Genomic DNA, 10,310 nt, shown 5'->3' on the forward strand with positions numbered 1-10,310 from the left:
GCGCGCTCGATGGAGTGGACCTGTCCACCCCTTCAGAAGAACGCACCAGGTCCTTGCGTCAGGAGATCAATTTCATGGTGGCTCATTCGCTACACCGCCATTCTGAGAGCCTGGTGAACACTTTGGAGCGGGTCGCTCTTCGGGTGCTCCATGAAATCTTGAGGCATCAGTACTCTCCGTCAGGACCTGCTCTAGGGACGCACCAAGGAGAGCTGCCACTCTAGAGCCGACCACCGCTGCCGTTCGCGCTGGCAGCGCCAGAGGTGCCGAGTACACCGGCATTCGTTGTCTACAAGATCGGTGGCGATCCTAGCGATTACCAGTTCTTGTATGAGGCGCCTAAGGAGATCCCTCACGGATACACGTGCACATACGTGCCAGACAGCGATGGCCCGGGCACTCACGAACCAGGCTGCAACAGCAGGGACTTCCGGAACAGCAGGAGGAGCCTCTGGATCAGATCTTGAGAAGCAGACGTGGCTAGCTAAGTATGCCACTCCGACGAACGTCCAGAGCTCAACTCCTGCAGCTAGCTCAGATCTTGAGAAGCAAGCGTGGCTAGCTAAGTATGCCACGCCAGCGAATCTTCAGAGCTCCACTCCTGCAGCTAGCACCGCGGATCAGATCAGCACGATCTTGAGAGACCAGTTCGGCATGGTGCCGAAAAGGAGGGCAATCGGCTATTCCAAGCCATACCCCAACGACTACGATTTGATCCCACTGCCACCCAAATATCGGCTCCCTGAATTCTCCAAGTTTAGTGGGTCAGATGGCTCCAGCTCTATCGAGCATGTAAGCCGATATTTGGCGCAGCTGGGCACGATCTCAGCTGCAGATGCACTACGCGTGAGGTTCTTTGCACAGTCCCTCACAGGATCGGCTTTTGGGTGGTACACATCACTGCCACCAGATTCGATCCGGACTTGGAAGCAATTGGAGGAACAATTCCACATGCAGTATCACTCAGAAGCTTCCGAGGCTGGCATTGCCGATCTAGCACAAGTACGTCAGAAGCGCGGGGAAACAGTGTCAGAGTACATCCAGCGCTTCAGGACCGTTAGGAACCGATGCTATTCGGCTCGTTTGACTGAAAAAGAAGCGGTTGAGTTGGTGGTGGTGGGTCTCGCATCACCGATCAAGGACATGGCTTCCCAAGCAGACTACCCTTCACTGGCGCACATGGTTTAGAAACTGTCTTTGTATGAACAGCGCCACCCAGAGCTGTACCAGGACAAATTCAAGCGTGCAGTAGTCCTGGTTGAGACAGAGGAAGATGAAGGGTCTGCGGGAGATCAAGAGGTAGCAGTGGCTGAGTGGACTCGGGGGGCAACCCCCGTGTCCTGCAAATGGGTTAAGCCACAAGGTCCACCCAGAAGGTTTGATTTTGACGTAACTAAAGCTGAGCAAATTTTTGACCTCTTACTTAAGGAGAAGCAGCTGAAGTTACCCGAAGGCCTCAAAATCCCCACGGTACAAGAGCTGAACGGAAAGCCATACTGCAAATGGCATAACACGTTCTCCCATACCACCAACGACTGCAGGGTGTGGCGTCAGCAGATCCAAATGGCGATAGAACAAGGACGTCTAATTTTCAACCAGTACGCCATGAAAGTCGACACACACCCCTTTCCCGCCGTTAACACGGTGGAATACGCTTACCCCGAGGGGTGCCAGCCAGGTTTCTCGTTGAGCAATAACATGGTCGAGCCTGGGCACCACTCTGGTAAGGACAAAGGCGAGAGCAGCCGCTCTCGTAGCAAGGACAAAGAGGAAGCCGCTCCACGCGATCGGCTCCGGCACGATGGCAAACGCTACATCACAGAGGGAGAAGTGAAGAATGTGCGATATCAGCGACCTCTCTCTGATCATCTCCTCAACAAATATGTAAGTCAGTACGACCAGCGCCGGCGGTACAATAGCGACGATGAAAGGGATCGTCTAGCTAGCAGGGACGCCAGGAGACATCATCGGCATGATCGCGATGAGGAGAGATACGAGCACCGTGCCAAGGAAAGGTCAAGAGAACAAGACGACGTGGACAAGCACTGGGACTGTCCTTTCTTCAAACACTGCTGGGATTCAGGAATGAGCCGATTGCCTACAATCGGCAACTGCCCAGAATGTAGACAGAAGAAGAAGGGTGCAACAGACGTGTCAGTGTTCAAACGTCTAGGGCCTCCCCCATCTAGGAACAAGCAAACTGAGTCCTCTCGGGAAGAAGACCTCGAGGAGTTGGAAGATGACTACGAAGAAGAAGAGGACAAGTACCACCGGCCAAGGTGGTGCCCTGATGGACTCAGCCGTTCCCAAAAGCGTAGGGTTCAGTGACTGCGTGGCTTGGAGGAAGCCGAAAGGTTATACCTGCACACGCTAAGGAAGGCGCGGCCCGATCTGGCCGCGAAAATTCAACGAACCCTAGACGAAGAGGGTCGACCACAAAAGATGGAGTGGTGCCCCAAGCAAAGGAAAGCCGATGATGAGACATCGGCTATTACGAACATGGTGTTCATTCTTCCAGCAGAGTTTTGTGCTCCTGGAATAGACGAAGCACCTGTGGCACAACTCGACTGTGGCCCACGGCCAGTTATCTTTGAGAAGCCACGTGAAAGAAGCTACAGACACCTGAAGGCCCTGTACTTACGAGGTTATATCAATGGGAAGCCTGTCAATAGGATGCTGGTGGACACCGGAGCGGCAGTCAACATCATGCCATACTCCATGCTACGTCGGTTGGGACGCTCTAGCTCGGATCTGGTCAAGACCAACGTTACATTGAGCGATTTCAACGGCCAAGCATCTGATGCACAAGGTGTTCTGAACGTGGATCTGACCGTAGGGAGGAAAACCATCCCTACGACATTCTTCATCGTCGATAGCAAGAGCACTTACGCTGTCCTGCTAGGGAGAGATTGGATCCACGCCAACTGTTGCATTCCATCTACGATGCACCAATGCCTAATCCAGTGGGATGGAGATGAAGTAGAAGTCGTCCATGCAGACGATACAGCCGAGGTTTCAACGACTGGCATGAACGTTTGGGAGACGGAAGGCCAAGAGCCACTCTCAGGCATCACTTTGGACGACTGCGAGTACATCGACGTGTCAAAAAACGGGGTGAGGCTGGTCTTATCCACTGGCCTGACCGTGTAACAAGAACAAAGTCTATGAACGTACATGGGAAGGCCGATCCTTGTGATCGGCCCCAAAAAATAAAAAGTAATGTTCTTGTCTCAAGCATGTCACGTAGTCATAGTGAAGCACGAACAAGATGTAAACCTCTTTTGAGCAATGCAATCAAGATGGGGGCCGATTCCAGCAATCAGCCCATATTATCCTTGCCATACATGTTGCCTGTGTTCAGCATCGATCTAACAGGTGAAGGAAAGCTAGGGTATGGGTTTACATCGGCTGATGAGCTAGAAGAAGTCGACATTGGTCCTGGGGATAAGCCACGACCAACCTTCATCAGCAAGAAGTTAGATCCACATCTCAGGAGCCAGATGATAGCTCTGTTAAAAGAGTACCCAGATTGCTTTGCATGGGATTACACAGAGATGCCTGGGTTAGACAGGAGCATCATCGAGCATCGGCTCCCTCTCAAGAAAGGATTTCGGCCATTCCAACAACGAGCACGTCAGATGAAGGCCGAAATTCTCGAAGAAGTCAAGAAAGAGATCGAGAAAATGTTAGCCGTCGGGTTCATCAGGCCATGCAGGTATGCTGAATGGATCTCCAGTATTGTACCTGTGGAGAAAAAGGACGACCGATGGCGTGTGGCTATAGATTTCCGAGATCTCAACAGAGCCACTCCAAAGGATGAATATCCAATGCCTGTGGCAGAAACATTGATCAACGCAGCTGCTGGCCACAAGGTGTTGAGTTTCATGGACGGCAATGCCGGCTACAACCAGATTTTCATGGCCCCAGAAGATATACACAAGACTGCATTCCGAGTACCAGGATCAGTAGGCTTGTTCGAATATGTGGTCATGACCTTTGGTTTGAAGAATGCCGGTGCAACGTACCAACGAGCCATGAATTATATTTTTCATGATCTGATCGGCAAGTTGGTGGAAATCTACATCGATGACGTGGTGGTCAAGTCTGTCTCCATGGAAGGACACTTGGATGATTTGCGACGCATCCTAGACCGAACTCGGAAGTTCGGACTCAGAATGAATCCAAAGAAGTGTGCTTTTGGTGTGACGGCCGGTCAGTTCCTAGGTTTTCTTGTTCATGAACGAGGAATTGAGATCAGCCTGAAAAGTCAGGAGGCAGTACGTACCATGCAGCCGCCTACCACGAAGAAGGAGCTCCAACGTCTGATCGGCAAGATCAATTTCGTCCGGCGATTCATTTCTAATCTCTCAGGACGAATTGAGCCGTTCATGGCGTTGGTCAAGATTAAATCGGATGACGAGTTTCACTGGGGGGCAGAACAACAGCAGGCGTTTGATGAGATTAAGCGGTATCTGACAACACCGCCTGTGCTAGTTCCGCCTCAGCAGGACAGGCCGTTTTATATCTACCTATCAGTAGCTGACACGTCCATTGCTTCAGTGGTGGTGCAACTCTACGAGGGCGTTGAAAAGGTTGTATTCTACCTCAGCAGAAGGATGTTGGATGCAGAGACAAGGTATCCTGAGGTCAAGAAGTTATGCCTCTGCCTGTTCTTCACCTGCACCAAGCTCCATCACATCCTTTTGACAGCAGAAATCATCGTCATATGCAAGTCAGACGTTGTCAAGCACATGCTGTCGGCTCCTGTTTTGAAAGGCCGACTTGGTAAGTGGATGTTTGCGTTATCGGAGTTTGATCTCCTGTATCAGCCTGCAAAAGCAGTCAAGGGACAAGCGTTGGCCGATCTCATAGCTGAACGGATCAATACTAATATAGCAGCACTATCTATACGTGCATGGGCTATGTTCTTCGATGGATCGGCTTGTGACGATGGTTGTGGCATCGGCATTCTACTCGTGTCGCCTCGGGGGGCAACATACTCCTTCTCCATCAGATTATCTACCCCTTGCACAAACAATGTCGCTGAGTATGAGGCAGTACGCAAGGGACTGGAGTTGCTGCTGGAAGCCGGGGCAGAAGCGGTGGAGCTTTTTGGAGACTCGAAGTTAGTGATTTCCCAGCTCACAGACGAATACAAGTGCGAGAGTGAGTCACTCTTCCCATATTGGATGGAATGTCGTGAGCTGATGACACATTTTCGGTACATCAATTTCAATTGGGTCCCAAGATCTCAAAATACCGATGCCAATGATCTCGCGCAAATGGCGTCAGGGTACAAGGACATACCAGACGGGTCAGAAGTTCAGGTGCAGTTCCTGGAACAGGATGACTGGAGAGCCGATATCTTTAATTACTTGAAGGATTCGGCTCGGGGGGCACCTAAACGGATAAGATACAAGGCTATGAAATATGTGGAAGGGTTACTACTCAAGTGCCTGGGACCAACTGAGTCTAATCGGCTCTTACATGAGGTGCACGAAGGCGCCTGTGGAACTCACCAATCGGCTCATAAGATGAAGTGGCTGATTAGGCGATCAGGGTTTTATTGGCCCACTATGCTTGAAGATTGCTTCAAGTACTACAAGGGATGCCAAGCGTGTCAGATGTTCGGGAAAATTCAGATGGTACCCGCATCAGCAATGAATCCCATCATCAAGCCTTGGCCATTCCGAGGTTGGGGGATGGATATGATCGGCAAAATCCATCCTGCGTCGAGCAAAGGCCACGAGTGGATCTTGGCCATTACAGACTACTTCACCAAATGGGTGGAGGCCGTTCCTATGAAGAAGGTAAAATCAGAAGATGTTATCAAATTTGTCAAAGAACACGTCATTCATAGGTTCGGGATTCCCCAAACAATCACGACCGATGGAGGTTTAGTCTTTATTTCTAAAGAATTCAGAAAATTCTACGATGACATGGGGATTAAGCTGATCCGATCATCTCCATACTATGCTCAAGCCAACGGGCAAGCTGAAGCATCTAATCAGAGCCTGATCAAGCTGATCAAGAGGAAGATTGATGAGAACCCTAGGGTTTGGCATGAAACACTGTCAGAAGCTTTGTGGGCCTACCGCATGTCATGCCACGGAGCCATAAAGACTTCGCCTTACCAGCTTGTCTATGGGCAGGAAGCCGTATTGCCTTGGGAAATTACGGCTGGATCAAGACCTGTCACGTTTCAGAATGACCTAACAGCTGAAGAATATGCAGCTTTGATGAGTGACACTATTGAGGATGCAACAGAACTTAGACTTTGGTCGTTGGAAAAGATTAAAGAGAACAAAGCCAGGGTAGCTCGTGCATACAATAAGAAGGTGAGACCAAAGGAGTTCCAAGTTGGTGATCTAGTATGGGAAGCAGTGTTGCCATTAGGAACCAAGGATAAAGCATATGGCAATGGTCTCCTAATTGGCACGGTCCATACAAAGTCATTCAAGCCTTGAAGGGTAATGCATACATGCTAGAGCAGCTGGACGGCGCTAAGTTCCCAGTAGCTGTCAATGGTCAACATCTCAAGAAATATTTCCCAAGCATGTGGGATGACCAGTAAAAAATTTGAGAAATATGGATATCAGTACAGCCGATGCATGGACATCGACTCTAGAATAATGAAAAAGCCGATGCGTCGCCATCAACTCTAGAGGAACAAAACTCAGTGGAGCGGATTAAAAGATCGGTTTCATGCCAGAGTACATGGCATCTGAGATGATTCTCCCGTTGGATTTGCTGAAACTGCGCGTTTGGGATCGGGAGATGGTGTGGACACGAATTGGATCTGTTGACCGTGTGAATAGGCAACTGTTATTGCCTTAAAGCATGTTTATGGCATAAGCCGATGCACTGCCATCGGCTCTTTGTGTAGCAACTTCGTTTGACAATCGGCAAAATCAACAAGGAAGCAAAGTTAATGGGGAAATTTTTCTTCATTAATAAAGGATTTCTTACAAGGAAAGAGCCGATTGCTCAAGGGAGGAAGAACAAAAGAAAGGCCTATTGGCCAATCTACTACTACTAGGCCTATACTAGTAGATCCTAGTCTACGGGCCGTTGCTGCCCTTGTCGTTGTCGGAGCTCTCGTCGGCGCTGCTGCCGGCGGGCTCCTCGTCACTGCTCCAGCGGTCCCCAGGGGGGGCCTCGTCATCTTCATCGTCGACGTCATCATCGTCGTCGTCGTCATCATCATCTGACCCGGCGCGGAACCGCTTCGCCGGCGGGTAATCCTCGAGGGAGTCGGTGTCATCGTCTTCCTCCTCCTCTTCCTCGGAGAAGGTGTACCCGTCCCAGGAGAACGAGTCATCCTCGCTCTCCGATTCTAGTTCCCCATCGGCGAGGAACTGGAGCTCTTCGTCTCCGCTGGTCAAGGACTTGTCGTCCTCGGACCAAACGGAGGAGGCGTGGTCCTCCTGGTCCCACTCTTCTGGGGCGCGCTTGTTGTGCGCCGCCATCTGAGCAGCCACCGGGTCCCACTCCGGCGTCGGCTCACGAGATGAGGAAGAATCGAAGAATACCGACGAGCTGGAGGAGGACGAAGAGGAGTAGGACTGGGAGGAGAGATCCGATGAGGCGGAGGAGGAAGAGGAGGAAGACATTGCTCTGGATTGGGGTTTTTTGGGTGCCGATGGCCAGAACAGAGGAAGGGGATGAAGTGGCGAACTGTTCAGAGCGGTTAAATAAAGGGGATATAGTGGAGATTCAATGCCACAGCAGTTTCCGAGGAGGTGGTGCCCAAAGAAAAAAAAAGAAAACAACGGTCAAATCACGCGAAGAAGTTGAGAAGGCAGGGCATCATGATGAAGGATACTGCGACAGTTTTGCCCTGCCACGACATGACCCGATGAAGAAAAAGCAGAGTGATTTTGGAATTATCAATTCCAAAACCAGGGGGGCATGTGTTATCACCAGAATTTGACCGGATCAGAGGTGGGCCACGATCAAGATTGGGCTTGAAGAATATACATGGAAGAAATACGTGAACCGGCCTTTATACGAAGTTTGGGCTAGTTTGCCCTTGTATCTGTAAATATAGTAGGATACGTGTCGGTTAGTTAGAGTTTGGCTCGTGCACGGTTGGGATTATTCCCACGTTAGAAAGTCCACGGACTATAAATATGTATCTAGGGTTATTGAGAAAGACAACAATCACGTTCATCACAAACCAATTTTGGCGCATCGCCGACCCCTTGTTTCGAGGGTTTCTTCCGGGTAAGCATCATGCTGCCTAGATCGCATCTTGCGATCTAGGCAGTATACGTTTATTCGTTGTTCATGCGTTGCTCGTACTGAAGCCTTTTTGATGGCGAGCAACGTAGTTATCATAGATGTGTTAGGGTTAGCATTGTTTTACCGTGCTATATGCTTCTGTCCATGCAACCCTTAGACGTCTAGCCGTCCTTACACCTTTCTTAGGTGTAAGGGCGGCACCTTGCTTGATCATTGTTTAGTAGATCTGATCCGTTATGATTGCTCCTTGATCCCTCAAGGATTAGTTTAATATCTACATAGTTAGGTCTTACAAACGGGTTGAATGATCCAGTAGCGCGTAGGGTGTAGTTTGCTAACCCTAGCAAGATGTTCTGGGGATCAACTTACCGTTGGTTTTTAGGACTTGTCTAGGGTCGGTTTATTATCACTGTGCGTGGCTGCCAGGCTCAATCACGAGTAGGATGTTCCGATTATGTGGTGAAAACCCTAAATCGTCGTAGGTCGTTTTAGCTTCATATTGATCAAGCAGGACCACCATGCAATCGTAAACCCTATACGAGTCATGGGTGGATCGGCTCCTTGAGCCGATTCACGGGACAACCTGAGAGCCGATCGAGGCTCGTATTTAATGTTTACGTGTATGCCATGCAGGAAACTTAGCGAAGCAAATCCATCACCTTCCTGATCAGGTATAGATCAGGTGGCACGCCCTTGCACCAGCATCGGGACGTGTGTACCAGGAGCTTTGCGGGCCATCGCTCGGAGGGACCAGGGCCAGCCGCAGCCCTAGGTTGTTCCCGGCTCTTCGTGTTGCCAGCCGTAGCTCGCTGGTGGGTTTCGGACGCCAACAGAGCGTGGTTGAAGTTGTTGTTGTTGTTGTTGTTGCTGTTGTTGTTGTGGCCTCCTGGCCTGGAGTTTCCTCCACTCCGGTTCTGATAACCGGGGCGCGAGTTCTGCATCTGGGGCTTGTTGTTGTTTCTCGGAGTGAAACCTCCGCTTGAGCTGGGGCGATACTTCGGGGCGTTGCTAGGCCCACTCTGGTGCATCATGCGGCGTTTGCGGTTCTCATTGGCTTGGTTCAGCTTGCCCTCCATCTGGATGGCGGAGTCTACAAGGGCTTCAAGGTCGGCGAAGGGGATGTTGACGAGGACAGTCTGCATCTCATCATGCAGTCCGTTCAGGAATCTCTCCTGCCTCTTCTCGGTGGTGTCGGTCTCGTCGGGGGTGTACCTTGACAGTGTCAGGAACCTGTCGCGGTATTCTACCACCGTCTTGCGACCCTGCTTCAGTTCACGGAACTCATCCCTCATCTTCTTGATAAGACCCGGGGTACATGGTACTTGCTAAACTTGAGCTTGAAATCTGCCCAAGACATGAATTGGCCTCCGTTCATGGCACGGGTGCTAGTCCACCATGCTCGGGCTGGTCCATCAAGATAGTGGGTTGCAAACAAGACCATCTCGTTGGCTTCCACTCCGGCTACTTCCAAGTTGTTCTCCATAGTCTGGAGCCAGTCGTCGGCGTCGAGGGGTTCTTCAGTCTTGCTAAACACAGGAGGATTGGTGTTCTGAAAGTTCTTGAGTTTGGATCCAGGATGGTCATGATTTCCATGTCCTTGGTTGGCAAGGTTCTGCAGTGCTGCGATGTTGGCTTGGCGTTCAGCTCTTTCAGTCTCCCTGTCGGCAAGCAGGGTTTGCAGAAGTTGCATCATCGCATAGTTGTTGGTGCGATTGGGGGGGCATCTGAATATAGAGAAGATCATGAGATAAGAGGGAAATTGCTGTGGTTTATTTTGAGTAAGTTCATAAAATTTAAAACTTGAAGTCTTTTCATGACAAACACAACATTCATTCATTCATTCAACACACATTACAAACTAACACTTAACCCTTCCAATGGGTTTAAGACCCATTCTCTCATGCTACGATACAACGGGCAGGGATACAACTCACATCTACATAAGTGAGCTAGTGCAACTACTCCTCATCCTCGACATCGATCGGGATGAAGTCGTCAGGTCCTGCCTCCAGGAACTCGTAGTCCTCCTCCTCGGTGAACTCGTCCTCCTCAAAGTCGTCGTCGTC

Source organism: Lolium perenne, chromosome 4 (assembly GCF_019359855.2).
Source record: "Lolium perenne isolate Kyuss_39 chromosome 4, Kyuss_2.0, whole genome shotgun sequence".
NCBI classification, from domain to species: domain Eukaryota; kingdom Viridiplantae; phylum Streptophyta; class Magnoliopsida; order Poales; family Poaceae; genus Lolium; species Lolium perenne.